Source organism: Coffea arabica, chromosome 11e (assembly GCF_036785885.1).
Source record: "Coffea arabica cultivar ET-39 chromosome 11e, Coffea Arabica ET-39 HiFi, whole genome shotgun sequence".
Taxonomy (NCBI): Eukaryota; Viridiplantae; Streptophyta; class Magnoliopsida; order Gentianales; family Rubiaceae; genus Coffea; species Coffea arabica.
In genome coordinates, this window is record NC_092331.1 from 26753190 (window position 1) to 26770227 (window position 17038).

Consider the following 17038-nt stretch of genomic DNA (forward strand, 5'->3'; position numbering starts at 1 on the left):
TTTGAATAGGTACAAGTGTGTGCTTAGTAACCCAGACAACACCTTGAGTACTCATCAACTTGTGCGGTCGAAGATGACCAATGGTTGGAAGATTTAATTTCTCAACCATGATAGCGGTTGCAAGGTTGACTTCACAACTCCCATCAATGGCCAAGCTACAAATTTTGTCTTTGACACCGCAACGGGTATAAAACCAACCAAGCAATTGAGATTTGACGAGGTCCAATTGCTCATCTACACCACGTAATGGCACTTCTTTGACTCCCTTAGGATCAGGAAGACAATGTTGTGGGCTAGCTTTTATGCGTCTTGTATTCGCCATGACGTATGAGGGAACCTCCACATAAGCTCTGAGGCCAACTATTGCGGTCCTCGATCAACACGTTTCGAGACACGTAGCACGTTTGCCCGAGGATCTAGCGAGGTTGTCCAACGCTTGGATTGCTGGACCTAGAATCAAACGGACGACACGATTTGATTAAAGGCTGTAGAACGACGACTCCGATGAAGGTGAATACTCCAGGGAATAGGTCGGTAGAACAATCAAGGACAAGATGCAAGATTGCTCAATCACCCTTGCCAGAAGCAAGTAAAGCTCGAAATTCACACAAGCAAGAAAATCGAAAAACTAAGTAATTTGATTTATAAAACGTCTACCTAAAACCTTACAAAGCAAGCCTATTTATAGGCTAAGAGTTACAAAAACCCTAAGGAAAACAAGGAAAAGGGGAATTCGGCCATCTTGGGATCAAGATGGGCCGGCCCATGCTCTACTAGAACAACTAATCTAACTATAAATTAAACACTAAAGCCTAAGGCCCTATTCGGCCAACTCACTCGGAGGCCCACTTGACTCTTCATGGGCTTGGATCGTGGTGTAGATAACTTGATTGTCTCCTTCCAAGCCTTCAATTTCTCTATGGACTCCATGTTGGTCTTGGACAATTCGAACAAGGGCTTGGAGGGATTCTTTGAAGAACTTGGCTTGTGCACGTGTGACTGGGCCCAATGGAACTCGGACTGGGTCATTACTTGGGCTAAGGTCCGTGCACACATCAGTCCCCTCCACTTGAGAAGGATTCGTCCTCAAATCTGGATGGAAATGGATGATACTACAAGAGTTGGTAGTATGAACCCCAAATCTAATGCCACCACATATTGCCAAGAAAAACTCATGGCTTTACTCCAATGGCTCCTCTTGTTCGTATCATTCCCCTCCTCTTGAAAGCAATTTGCCCACAAATTGAAGCACGAATGGTGACAAGACGAGTTACATGCCTTCGACTCAATCTTGTTAGGATGGCTATAGATGTCATCCAATGCAAAACCCACGTGCTAAGTTGGAAAATAACCCTTGTCGAACCTTGAATCTCACAAACCATCTTCAATGTATGCTCAACTTGATCGTTTGTGGTCATGAGGTAAGGGTCCTCAAAGTGGTGTGAAGCGTATCCCGTGAAATCGAACTCCGGCCCGAACACACTTGCAAGGCCCCAAGGCGGATTTGGTGATGTTGGAGATTCATGTGGACTAAGAACAAGATGAAAATCATAATGGTCATTCAGGTACTTGTTCTTTAAACGAACCCTTGGTACACAACCATCCACAAAATGTGGAGTGTTCCCATCAAGATGAGCTCGAAGCAACTCCCCTTTGGTGTGGACTGATTTGAGTTGACATTGTTCCACGAATGGATACGAACGGGGTTTAACTCTTGGAGTACCAACTACATGGAAGCTTGCAAAGTCTACAATTGATTTTGGAATGGAACACACCAAGATCAGCTCAACTTGCCTTTGCTTGATCTGAATACAAGAAGAAACACTAAACAAAGCAAGGTAAGTTCGTTAGGAAAATAATAGGCCTTCACCGGGTTGCTCAAGATCAGCCCACTTTCTCTCTTTTCTCCCTTTTTACCACCCATCTCATCAGATTTTTCCATCTCTTTGTCTATTTCAACAGCTGACCCTTTCATCTCATTGCATTCAACTCCCTCGGGTTTTATCTCTTCAGGCACAATTCCCTCATCTAGCTGTTTCTCCATTCAATAACGCTCAACCTTACTTTTCATGTGTGCTAGATCAATACAAAACTGGTCATAAGTAAGTGATACAAGTGCAATACGACGACTATTAAATAAGAAGGAATACTTATTAGTATGTCCGTCATATTTAACTTCTGGCCTCGACATCCACGCTTTGCCCAACAACCCGTGTCACTTGAATTGGGACTACATCACACAACACCTCGTCCACATATTTGCCGATTTGAATAGGTACAAGTGTGTGCTTAGTAACCCAGACAACACCTTGAGTACTCATCAACTTGTGCGGTCGAAGATGACCAATGGTTGGAAGATTTAATTTCTCAACCATGATAGCGGTTGCAAGGTTGACTTCACAACTCCCATCAATGGCCAAGCTACAAATTTTGTCTTTGACACCGCAACGGGTATAAAACCAACCAAGCAATTGAGATTTGACGAGGTCCAATTGCTCATCTACACCACGTAATGGCACTTCTTTGACTCCCTTAGGATCAGGAAGACAATGTTGTGGGCTAGCTTTTATGCGTCTTGTATTCGCCATGACGTATGAGGGAACCTCCACATAAGCTCTGAGGCCAACTATTGCGGTCCTCGATCAACACGTTTCGAGACACGTAGCACGTTTGCCCGAGGATCTAGCGAGGTTGTCCAACGCTTGGATTGCTGGACCTAGAATCAAACGGACGACACGATTTGATTAAAGGCTGTAGAACGACGACTCCGATGAAGGTGAATACTCCAGGGAATAGGTCGGTAGAACAATCAAGGACAAGATGCAAGATTGCTCAATCACCCTTGCCAGAAGCAAGTAAAGCTCGAAATTCACACAAGCAAGAAAATCGAAAAACTAAGTAATTTGATTTATAAAACGTCTACCTAAAACCTTACAAAGCAAGCCTATTTATAGGCTAAGAGTTACAAAAACCCTAAGGAAAACAAGGAAAAGGGGAATTCGGCCATCTTGGGATCAAGATGGGCCGGCCCATGCTCTACTAGAACAACTAATCTAACTATAAATTAAACACTAAAGCCTAAGGCCCTATTCGGCCAACTCACTCGGAGGCCCACTTGACTCTTCATGGGCTTGGATCGTGGTGTAGATAACTTGATTGTCTCCTTCCAAGCCTTCAATTTCTCTATGGACTCCATGTTGGTCTTGGACAATTCGAACAAGGGCTTGGAGGGATTCTTTGAAGAACTTGGCTTGTGCACGTGTGACTGGGCCCAATGGAACTCGGACTGGGTCATTACTTGGGCTAAGGTCCGTGCACACATCAGTCCCCTCCACTTGAGAAGGATTCGTCCTCAAATCTGGATGGAAATGGATGATACTACAAGAGTTGGTAGTATGAACCCCAAATCTAATGCCACCACATATTGCCAAGAAAAACTCATGGCTTTACTCCAATGGCTCCTCTTGTTCGTATCATTCCCCTCCTCTTGAAAGCAATTTGCCCACAAATTGAAGCACGAATGGTGACAAGACGAGTTACATGCCTTCGACTCAATCTTGTTAGGATGGCTATAGATGTCATCCAATGCAAAACCCACGTGCTAAGTTGGAAAATAACCCTTGTCGAACCTTGAATCTCACAAACCATCTTCAATGTATGCTCAACTTGATCGTTTGTGGTCATGAGGTAAGGGTCCTCAAAGTGGTGTGAAGCGTATCCCGTGAAATCGAACTCCGGCCCGAACACACTTGCAAGGCCCCAAGGCGGATTTGGTGATGTTGGAGATTCATGTGGACTAAGAACAAGATGAAAATCATAATGGTCATTCAGGTACTTGTTCTTTAAACGAACCCTTGGTACACAACCATCCACAAAATGTGGAGTGTTCCCATCAAGATGAGCTCGAAGCAACTCCCCTTTGGTGTGGACTGATTTGAGTTGACATTGTTCCACGAATGGATACGAACGGGGTTTAACTCTTGGAGTACCAACTACATGGAAGCTTGCAAAGTCTACAATTGATTTTGGAATGGAACACACCAAGATCAGCTCAACTTGCCTTTGCTTGATCTGAATACAAGAAGAAACACTAAACAAAGCAAGGTAAGTTCGTTAGGAAAATAATAGGCCTTCACCGGGTTGCTCAAGATCAGCCCACTTTCTCTCTTTTCTCCCTTTTTACCACCCATCTCATCAGATTTTTCCATCTCTTTGTCTATTTCAACAGCTGACCCTTTCATCTCATTGCATTCAACTCCCTCGGGTTTTATCTCTTCAGGCACAATTCCCTCATCTAGCTGTTTCTCCATTCAATAACGCTCAACCTTACTTTTCATGTGTGCTAGATCAATACAAAACTGGTCATAAGTAAGTGATACAAGTGCAATACGACGACTATTAAATAAGAAGGAATACTTATTAGTATGTCCGTCATATTTAACTTCTGGCCTCGACATCCACGCTTTGCCCAACAACCCGTGTCACTTGAATTGGGACTACATCACACAACACCTCGTCCACATATTTGCCGATTTGAATAGGTACAAGTGTGTGCTTAGTAACCCAGACAACACCTTGAGTACTCATCAACTTGTGCGGTCGAAGATGACCAATGGTTGGAAGATTTAATTTCTCAACCATGATAGCGGTTGCAAGGTTGACTTCACAACTCCCATCAATGGCCAAGCTACAAATTTTGTCTTTGACACCGCAACGGGTATAAAACCAACCAAGCAATTGAGATTTGACGAGGTCCAATTGCTCATCTACACCACGTAATGGCACTTCTTTGACTCCCTTAGGATCAGGAAGACAATGTTGTGGGCTAGCTTTTATGCGTCTTGTATTCGCCATGACGTATGAGGGAACCTCCACATAAGCTCTGAGGCCAACTATTGCGGTCCTCGATCAACACGTTTCGAGACACGTAGCACGTTTGCCCGAGGATCTAGCGAGGTTGTCCAACGCTTGGATTGCTGGACCTAGAATCAAACGGACGACACGATTTGATTAAAGGCTGTAGAACGACGACTCCGATGAAGGTGAATACTCCAGGGAATAGGTCGGTAGAACAATCAAGGACAAGATGCAAGATTGCTCAATCACCCTTGCCAGAAGCAAGTAAAGCTCGAAATTCACACAAGCAAGAAAATCGAAAAACTAAGTAATTTGATTTATAAAACGTCTACCTAAAACCTTACAAAGCAAGCCTATTTATAGGCTAAGAGTTACAAAAACCCTAAGGAAAACAAGGAAAAGGGGAATTCGGCCATCTTGGGATCAAGATGGGCCGGCCCATGCTCTACTAGAACAACTAATCTAACTATAAATTAAACACTAAAGCCTAAGGCCCTATTCGGCCAACTCACTCGGAGGCCCACTTGACTCTTCATGGGCTTGGATCGTGGTGTAGATAACTTGATTGTCTCCTTCCAAGCCTTCAATTTCTCTATGGACTCCATGTTGGTCTTGGACAATTCGAACAAGGGCTTGGAGGGATTCTTTGAAGAACTTGGCTTGTGCACGTGTGACTGGGCCCAATGGAACTCGGACTGGGTCATTACTTGGGCTAAGGTCCGTGCACACATCAGTCCCCTCCACTTGAGAAGGATTCGTCCTCAAATCTGGATGGAAATGGATGATACTACAAGAGTTGGTAGTATGAACCCCAAATCTAATGCCACCACATATTGCCAAGAAAAACTCATGGCTTTACTCCAATGGCTCCTCTTGTTCGTATCATTCCCCTCCTCTTGAAAGCAATTTGCCCACAAATTGAAGCACGAATGGTGACAAGACGAGTTACATGCCTTCGACTCAATCTTGTTAGGATGGCTATAGATGTCATCCAATGCAAAACCCACGTGCTAAGTTGGAAAATAACCCTTGTCGAACCTTGAATCTCACAAACCATCTTCAATGTATGCTCAACTTGATCGTTTGTGGTCATGAGGTAAGGGTCCTCAAAGTGGTGTGAAGCGTATCCCGTGAAATCGAACTCCGGCCCGAACACACTTGCAAGGCCCCAAGGCGGATTTGGTGATGTTGGAGATTCATGTGGACTAAGAACAAGATGAAAATCATAATGGTCATTCAGGTACTTGTTCTTTAAACGAACCCTTGGTACACAACCATCCACAAAATGTGGAGTGTTCCCATCAAGATGAGCTCGAAGCAACTCCCCTTTGGTGTGGACTGATTTGAGTTGACATTGTTCCACGAATGGATACGAACGGGGTTTAACTCTTGGAGTACCAACTACATGGAAGCTTGCAAAGTCTACAATTGATTTTGGAATGGAACACACCAAGATCAGCTCAACTTGCCTTTGCTTGATCTGAATACAAGAAGAAACACTAAACAAAGCAAGGTAAGTTCGTTAGGAAAATAATAGGCCTTCACCGGGTTGCTCAAGATCAGCCCACTTTCTCTCTTTTCTCCCTTTTTACCACCCATCTCATCAGATTTTTCCATCTCTTTGTCTATTTCAACAGCTGACCCTTTCATCTCATTGCATTCAACTCCCTCGGGTTTTATCTCTTCAGGCACAATTCCCTCATCTAGCTGTTTCTCCATTCAATAACGCTCAACCTTACTTTTCATGTGTGCTAGATCAATACAAAACTGGTCATAAGTAAGTGATACAAGTGCAATACGACGACTATTAAATAAGAAGGAATACTTATTAGTATGTCCGTCATATTTAACTTCTGGCCTCGACATCCACGCTTTGCCCAACAACCCGTGTCACTTGAATTGGGACTACATCACACAACACCTCGTCCACATATTTGCCGATTTGAATAGGTACAAGTGTGTGCTTAGTAACCCAGACAACACCTTGAGTACTCATCAACTTGTGCGGTCGAAGATGACCAATGGTTGGAAGATTTAATTTCTCAACCATGATAGCGGTTGCAAGGTTGACTTCACAACTCCCATCAATGGCCAAGCTACAAATTTTGTCTTTGACACCGCAACGGGTATAAAACCAACCAAGCAATTGAGATTTGACGAGGTCCAATTGCTCATCTACACCACGTAATGGCACTTCTTTGACTCCCTTAGGATCAGGAAGACAATGTTGTGGGCTAGCTTTTATGCGTCTTGTATTCGCCATGACGTATGAGGGAACCTCCACATAAGCTCTGAGGCCAACTATTGCGGTCCTCGATCAACACGTTTCGAGACACGTAGCACGTTTGCCCGAGGATCTAGCGAGGTTGTCCAACGCTTGGATTGCTGGACCTAGAATCAAACGGACGACACGATTTGATTAAAGGCTGTAGAACGACGACTCCGATGAAGGTGAATACTCCAGGGAATAGGTCGGTAGAACAATCAAGGACAAGATGCAAGATTGCTCAATCACCCTTGCCAGAAGCAAGTAAAGCTCGAAATTCACACAAGCAAGAAAATCGAAAAACTAAGTAATTTGATTTATAAAACGTCTACCTAAAACCTTACAAAGCAAGCCTATTTATAGGCTAAGAGTTACAAAAACCCTAAGGAAAACAAGGAAAAGGGGAATTCGGCCATCTTGGGATCAAGATGGGCCGGCCCATGCTCTACTAGAACAACTAATCTAACTATAAATTAAACACTAAAGCCTAAGGCCCTATTCGGCCAACTCACTCGGAGGCCCACTTGACTCTTCATGGGCTTGGATCGTGGTGTAGATAACTTGATTGTCTCCTTCCAAGCCTTCAATTTCTCTATGGACTCCATGTTGGTCTTGGACAATTCGAACAAGGGCTTGGAGGGATTCTTTGAAGAACTTGGCTTGTGCACGTGTGACTGGGCCCAATGGAACTCGGACTGGGTCATTACTTGGGCTAAGGTCCGTGCACACATCAGTCCCCTCCACTTGAGAAGGATTCGTCCTCAAATCTGGATGGAAATGGATGATACTACAAGAGTTGGTAGTATGAACCCCAAATCTAATGCCACCACATATTGCCAAGAAAAACTCATGGCTTTACTCCAATGGCTCCTCTTGTTCGTATCATTCCCCTCCTCTTGAAAGCAATTTGCCCACAAATTGAAGCACGAATGGTGACAAGACGAGTTACATGCCTTCGACTCAATCTTGTTAGGATGGCTATAGATGTCATCCAATGCAAAACCCACGTGCTAAGTTGGAAAATAACCCTTGTCGAACCTTGAATCTCACAAACCATCTTCAATGTATGCTCAACTTGATCGTTTGTGGTCATGAGGTAAGGGTCCTCAAAGTGGTGTGAAGCGTATCCCGTGAAATCGAACTCCGGCCCGAACACACTTGCAAGGCCCCAAGGCGGATTTGGTGATGTTGGAGATTCATGTGGACTAAGAACAAGATGAAAATCATAATGGTCATTCAGGTACTTGTTCTTTAAACGAACCCTTGGTACACAACCATCCACAAAATGTGGAGTGTTCCCATCAAGATGAGCTCGAAGCAACTCCCCTTTGGTGTGGACTGATTTGAGTTGACATTGTTCCACGAATGGATACGAACGGGGTTTAACTCTTGGAGTACCAACTACATGGAAGCTTGCAAAGTCTACAATTGATTTTGGAATGGAACACACCAAGATCAGCTCAACTTGCCTTTGCTTGATCTGAATACAAGAAGAAACACTAAACAAAGCAAGGTAAGTTCGTTAGGAAAATAATAGGCCTTCACCGGGTTGCTCAAGATCAGCCCACTTTCTCTCTTTTCTCCCTTTTTACCACCCATCTCATCAGATTTTTCCATCTCTTTGTCTATTTCAACAGCTGACCCTTTCATCTCATTGCATTCAACTCCCTCGGGTTTTATCTCTTCAGGCACAATTCCCTCATCTAGCTGTTTCTCCATTCAATAACGCTCAACCTTACTTTTCATGTGTGCTAGATCAATACAAAACTGGTCATAAGTAAGTGATACAAGTGCAATACGACGACTATTAAATAAGAAGGAATACTTATTAGTATGTCCGTCATATTTAACTTCTGGCCTCGACATCCACGCTTTGCCCAACAACCCGTGTCACTTGAATTGGGACTACATCACACAACACCTCGTCCACATATTTGCCGATTTGAATAGGTACAAGTGTGTGCTTAGTAACCCAGACAACACCTTGAGTACTCATCAACTTGTGCGGTCGAAGATGACCAATGGTTGGAAGATTTAATTTCTCAACCATGATAGCGGTTGCAAGGTTGACTTCACAACTCCCATCAATGGCCAAGCTACAAATTTTGTCTTTGACACCGCAACGGGTATAAAACCAACCAAGCAATTGAGATTTGACGAGGTCCAATTGCTCATCTACACCACGTAATGGCACTTCTTTGACTCCCTTAGGATCAGGAAGACAATGTTGTGGGCTAGCTTTTATGCGTCTTGTATTCGCCATGACGTATGAGGGAACCTCCACATAAGCTCTGAGGCCAACTATTGCGGTCCTCGATCAACACGTTTCGAGACACGTAGCACGTTTGCCCGAGGATCTAGCGAGGTTGTCCAACGCTTGGATTGCTGGACCTAGAATCAAACGGACGACACGATTTGATTAAAGGCTGTAGAACGACGACTCCGATGAAGGTGAATACTCCAGGGAATAGGTCGGTAGAACAATCAAGGACAAGATGCAAGATTGCTCAATCACCCTTGCCAGAAGCAAGTAAAGCTCGAAATTCACACAAGCAAGAAAATCGAAAAACTAAGTAATTTGATTTATAAAACGTCTACCTAAAACCTTACAAAGCAAGCCTATTTATAGGCTAAGAGTTACAAAAACCCTAAGGAAAACAAGGAAAAGGGGAATTCGGCCATCTTGGGATCAAGATGGGCCGGCCCATGCTCTACTAGAACAACTAATCTAACTATAAATTAAACACTAAAGCCTAAGGCCCTATTCGGCCAACTCACTCGGAGGCCCACTTGACTCTTCATGGGCTTGGATCGTGGTGTAGATAACTTGATTGTCTCCTTCCAAGCCTTCAATTTCTCTATGGACTCCATGTTGGTCTTGGACAATTCGAACAAGGGCTTGGAGGGATTCTTTGAAGAACTTGGCTTGTGCACGTGTGACTGGGCCCAATGGAACTCGGACTGGGTCATTACTTGGGCTAAGGTCCGTGCACACATCAGTCCCCTCCACTTGAGAAGGATTCGTCCTCAAATCTGGATGGAAATGGATGATACTACAAGAGTTGGTAGTATGAACCCCAAATCTAATGCCACCACATATTGCCAAGAAAAACTCATGGCTTTACTCCAATGGCTCCTCTTGTTCGTATCATTCCCCTCCTCTTGAAAGCAATTTGCCCACAAATTGAAGCACGAATGGTGACAAGACGAGTTACATGCCTTCGACTCAATCTTGTTAGGATGGCTATAGATGTCATCCAATGCAAAACCCACGTGCTAAGTTGGAAAATAACCCTTGTCGAACCTTGAATCTCACAAACCATCTTCAATGTATGCTCAACTTGATCGTTTGTGGTCATGAGGTAAGGGTCCTCAAAGTGGTGTGAAGCGTATCCCGTGAAATCGAACTCCGGCCCGAACACACTTGCAAGGCCCCAAGGCGGATTTGGTGATGTTGGAGATTCATGTGGACTAAGAACAAGATGAAAATCATAATGGTCATTCAGGTACTTGTTCTTTAAACGAACCCTTGGTACACAACCATCCACAAAATGTGGAGTGTTCCCATCAAGATGAGCTCGAAGCAACTCCCCTTTGGTGTGGACTGATTTGAGTTGACATTGTTCCACGAATGGATACGAACGGGGTTTAACTCTTGGAGTACCAACTACATGGAAGCTTGCAAAGTCTACAATTGATTTTGGAATGGAACACACCAAGATCAGCTCAACTTGCCTTTGCTTGATCTGAATACAAGAAGAAACACTAAACAAAGCAAGGTAAGTTCGTTAGGAAAATAATAGGCCTTCACCGGGTTGCTCAAGATCAGCCCACTTTCTCTCTTTTCTCCCTTTTTACCACCCATCTCATCAGATTTTTCCATCTCTTTGTCTATTTCAACAGCTGACCCTTTCATCTCATTGCATTCAACTCCCTCGGGTTTTATCTCTTCAGGCACAATTCCCTCATCTAGCTGTTTCTCCATTCAATAACGCTCAACCTTACTTTTCATGTGTGCTAGATCAATACAAAACTGGTCATAAGTAAGTGATACAAGTGCAATACGACGACTATTAAATAAGAAGGAATACTTATTAGTATGTCCGTCATATTTAACTTCTGGCCTCGACATCCACGCTTTGCCCAACAACCCGTGTCACTTGAATTGGGACTACATCACACAACACCTCGTCCACATATTTGCCGATTTGAATAGGTACAAGTGTGTGCTTAGTAACCCAGACAACACCTTGAGTACTCATCAACTTGTGCGGTCGAAGATGACCAATGGTTGGAAGATTTAATTTCTCAACCATGATAGCGGTTGCAAGGTTGACTTCACAACTCCCATCAATGGCCAAGCTACAAATTTTGTCTTTGACACCGCAACGGGTATAAAACCAACCAAGCAATTGAGATTTGACGAGGTCCAATTGCTCATCTACACCACGTAATGGCACTTCTTTGACTCCCTTAGGATCAGGAAGACAATGTTGTGGGCTAGCTTTTATGCGTCTTGTATTCGCCATGACGTATGAGGGAACCTCCACATAAGCTCTGAGGCCAACTATTGCGGTCCTCGATCAACACGTTTCGAGACACGTAGCACGTTTGCCCGAGGATCTAGCGAGGTTGTCCAACGCTTGGATTGCTGGACCTAGAATCAAACGGACGACACGATTTGATTAAAGGCTGTAGAACGACGACTCCGATGAAGGTGAATACTCCAGGGAATAGGTCGGTAGAACAATCAAGGACAAGATGCAAGATTGCTCAATCACCCTTGCCAGAAGCAAGTAAAGCTCGAAATTCACACAAGCAAGAAAATCGAAAAACTAAGTAATTTGATTTATAAAACGTCTACCTAAAACCTTACAAAGCAAGCCTATTTATAGGCTAAGAGTTACAAAAACCCTAAGGAAAACAAGGAAAAGGGGAATTCGGCCATCTTGGGATCAAGATGGGCCGGCCCATGCTCTACTAGAACAACTAATCTAACTATAAATTAAACACTAAAGCCTAAGGCCCTATTCGGCCAACTCACTCGGAGGCCCACTTGACTCTTCATGGGCTTGGATCGTGGTGTAGATAACTTGATTGTCTCCTTCCAAGCCTTCAATTTCTCTATGGACTCCATGTTGGTCTTGGACAATTCGAACAAGGGCTTGGAGGGATTCTTTGAAGAACTTGGCTTGTGCACGTGTGACTGGGCCCAATGGAACTCGGACTGGGTCATTACTTGGGCTAAGGTCCGTGCACACATCAGTCCCCTCCACTTGAGAAGGATTCGTCCTCAAATCTGGATGGAAATGGATGATACTACAAGAGTTGGTAGTATGAACCCCAAATCTAATGCCACCACATATTGCCAAGAAAAACTCATGGCTTTACTCCAATGGCTCCTCTTGTTCGTATCATTCCCCTCCTCTTGAAAGCAATTTGCCCACAAATTGAAGCACGAATGGTGACAAGACGAGTTACATGCCTTCGACTCAATCTTGTTAGGATGGCTATAGATGTCATCCAATGCAAAACCCACGTGCTAAGTTGGAAAATAACCCTTGTCGAACCTTGAATCTCACAAACCATCTTCAATGTATGCTCAACTTGATCGTTTGTGGTCATGAGGTAAGGGTCCTCAAAGTGGTGTGAAGCGTATCCCGTGAAATCGAACTCCGGCCCGAACACACTTGCAAGGCCCCAAGGCGGATTTGGTGATGTTGGAGATTCATGTGGACTAAGAACAAGATGAAAATCATAATGGTCATTCAGGTACTTGTTCTTTAAACGAACCCTTGGTACACAACCATCCACAAAATGTGGAGTGTTCCCATCAAGATGAGCTCGAAGCAACTCCCCTTTGGTGTGGACTGATTTGAGTTGACATTGTTCCACGAATGGATACGAACGGGGTTTAACTCTTGGAGTACCAACTACATGGAAGCTTGCAAAGTCTACAATTGATTTTGGAATGGAACACACCAAGATCAGCTCAACTTGCCTTTGCTTGATCTGAATACAAGAAGAAACACTAAACAAAGCAAGGTAAGTTCGTTAGGAAAATAATAGGCCTTCACCGGGTTGCTCAAGATCAGCCCACTTTCTCTCTTTTCTCCCTTTTTACCACCCATCTCATCAGATTTTTCCATCTCTTTGTCTATTTCAACAGCTGACCCTTTCATCTCATTGCATTCAACTCCCTCGGGTTTTATCTCTTCAGGCACAATTCCCTCATCTAGCTGTTTCTCCATTCAATAACGCTCAACCTTACTTTTCATGTGTGCTAGATCAATACAAAACTGGTCATAAGTAAGTGATACAAGTGCAATACGACGACTATTAAATAAGAAGGAATACTTATTAGTATGTCCGTCATATTTAACTTCTGGCCTCGACATCCACGCTTTGCCCAACAACCCGTGTCACTTGAATTGGGACTACATCACACAACACCTCGTCCACATATTTGCCGATTTGAATAGGTACAAGTGTGTGCTTAGTAACCCAGACAACACCTTGAGTACTCATCAACTTGTGCGGTCGAAGATGACCAATGGTTGGAAGATTTAATTTCTCAACCATGATAGCGGTTGCAAGGTTGACTTCACAACTCCCATCAATGGCCAAGCTACAAATTTTGTCTTTGACACCGCAACGGGTATAAAACCAACCAAGCAATTGAGATTTGACGAGGTCCAATTGCTCATCTACACCACGTAATGGCACTTCTTTGACTCCCTTAGGATCAGGAAGACAATGTTGTGGGCTAGCTTTTATGCGTCTTGTATTCGCCATGACGTATGAGGGAACCTCCACATAAGCTCTGAGGCCAACTATTGCGGTCCTCGATCAACACGTTTCGAGACACGTAGCACGTTTGCCCGAGGATCTAGCGAGGTTGTCCAACGCTTGGATTGCTGGACCTAGAATCAAACGGACGACACGATTTGATTAAAGGCTGTAGAACGACGACTCCGATGAAGGTGAATACTCCAGGGAATAGGTCGGTAGAACAATCAAGGACAAGATGCAAGATTGCTCAATCACCCTTGCCAGAAGCAAGTAAAGCTCGAAATTCACACAAGCAAGAAAATCGAAAAACTAAGTAATTTGATTTATAAAACGTCTACCTAAAACCTTACAAAGCAAGCCTATTTATAGGCTAAGAGTTACAAAAACCCTAAGGAAAACAAGGAAAAGGGGAATTCGGCCATCTTGGGATCAAGATGGGCCGGCCCATGCTCTACTAGAACAACTAATCTAACTATAAATTAAACACTAAAGCCTAAGGCCCTATTCGGCCAACTCACTCGGAGGCCCACTTGACTCTTCATGGGCTTGGATCGTGGTGTAGATAACTTGATTGTCTCCTTCCAAGCCTTCAATTTCTCTATGGACTCCATGTTGGTCTTGGACAATTCGAACAAGGGCTTGGAGGGATTCTTTGAAGAACTTGGCTTGTGCACGTGTGACTGGGCCCAATGGAACTCGGACTGGGTCATTACTTGGGCTAAGGTCCGTGCACACATCAGTCCCCTCCACTTGAGAAGGATTCGTCCTCAAATCTGGATGGAAATGGATGATACTACAAGAGTTGGTAGTATGAACCCCAAATCTAATGCCACCACATATTGCCAAGAAAAACTCATGGCTTTACTCCAATGGCTCCTCTTGTTCGTATCATTCCCCTCCTCTTGAAAGCAATTTGCCCACAAATTGAAGCACGAATGGTGACAAGACGAGTTACATGCCTTCGACTCAATCTTGTTAGGATGGCTATAGATGTCATCCAATGCAAAACCCACGTGCTAAGTTGGAAAATAACCCTTGTCGAACCTTGAATCTCACAAACCATCTTCAATGTATGCTCAACTTGATCGTTTGTGGTCATGAGGTAAGGGTCCTCAAAGTGGTGTGAAGCGTATCCCGTGAAATCGAACTCCGGCCCGAACACACTTGCAAGGCCCCAAGGCGGATTTGGTGATGTTGGAGATTCATGTGGACTAAGAACAAGATGAAAATCATAATGGTCATTCAGGTACTTGTTCTTTAAACGAACCCTTGGTACACAACCATCCACAAAATGTGGAGTGTTCCCATCAAGATGAGCTCGAAGCAACTCCCCTTTGGTGTGGACTGATTTGAGTTGACATTGTTCCACGAATGGATACGAACGGGGTTTAACTCTTGGAGTACCAACTACATGGAAGCTTGCAAAGTCTACAATTGATTTTGGAATGGAACACACCAAGATCAGCTCAACTTGCCTTTGCTTGATCTGAATACAAGAAGAAACACTAAACAAAGCAAGGTAAGTTCGTTAGGAAAATAATAGGCCTTCACCGGGTTGCTCAAGATCAGCCCACTTTCTCTCTTTTCTCCCTTTTTACCACCCATCTCATCAGATTTTTCCATCTCTTTGTCTATTTCAACAGCTGACCCTTTCATCTCATTGCATTCAACTCCCTCGGGTTTTATCTCTTCAGGCACAATTCCCTCATCTAGCTGTTTCTCCATTCAATAACGCTCAACCTTACTTTTCATGTGTGCTAGATCAATACAAAACTGGTCATAAGTAAGTGATACAAGTGCAATACGACGACTATTAAATAAGAAGGAATACTTATTAGTATGTCCGTCATATTTAACTTCTGGCCTCGACATCCACGCTTTGCCCAACAACCCGTGTCACTTGAATTGGGACTACATCACACAACACCTCGTCCACATATTTGCCGATTTGAATAGGTACAAGTGTGTGCTTAGTAACCCAGACAACACCTTGAGTACTCATCAACTTGTGCGGTCGAAGATGACCAATGGTTGGAAGATTTAATTTCTCAACCATGATAGCGGTTGCAAGGTTGACTTCACAACTCCCATCAATGGCCAAGCTACAAATTTTGTCTTTGACACCGCAACGGGTATAAAACCAACCAAGCAATTGAGATTTGACGAGGTCCAATTGCTCATCTACACCACGTAATGGCACTTCTTTGACTCCCTTAGGATCAGGAAGACAATGTTGTGGGCTAGCTTTTATGCGTCTTGTATTCGCCATGACGTATGAGGGAACCTCCACATAAGCTCTGAGGCCAACTATTGCGGTCCTCGATCAACACGTTTCGAGACACGTAGCACGTTTGCCCGAGGATCTAGCGAGGTTGTCCAACGCTTGGATTGCTGGACCTAGAATCAAACGGACGACACGATTTGATTAAAGGCTGTAGAACGACGACTCCGATGAAGGTGAATACTCCAGGGAATAGGTCGGTAGAACAATCAAGGACAAGATGCAAGATTGCTCAATCACCCTTGCCAGAAGCAAGTAAAGCTCGAAATTCACACAAGCAAGAAAATCGAAAAACTAAGTAATTTGATTTATAAAACGTCTACCTAAAACCTTACAAAGCAAGCCTATTTATAGGCTAAGAGTTACAAAAACCCTAAGGAAAACAAGGAAAAGGGGAATTCGGCCATCTTGGGATCAAGATGGGCCGGCCCATGCTCTACTAGAACAACTAATCTAACTATAAATTAAACACTAAAGCCTAAGGCCCTATTCGGCCAACTCACTCGGAGGCCCACTTGACTCTTCATGGGCTTGGATCGTGGTGTAGATAACTTGATTGTCTCCTTCCAAGCCTTCAATTTCTCTATGGACTCCATGTTGGTCTTGGACAATTCGAACAAGGGCTTGGAGGGATTCTTTGAAGAACTTGGCTTGTGCACGTGTGACTGGGCCCAATGGAACTCGGACTGGGTCATTACTTGGGCTAAGGTCCGTGCACACATCAGTCCCCTCCACTTGAGAAGGATTCGTCCTCAAATCTGGATGGAAATGGATGATACTACAAGAGTTGGTAGTATGAACCCCAAATCTAATGCCACCACATATTGCCAAGAAAAACTCAT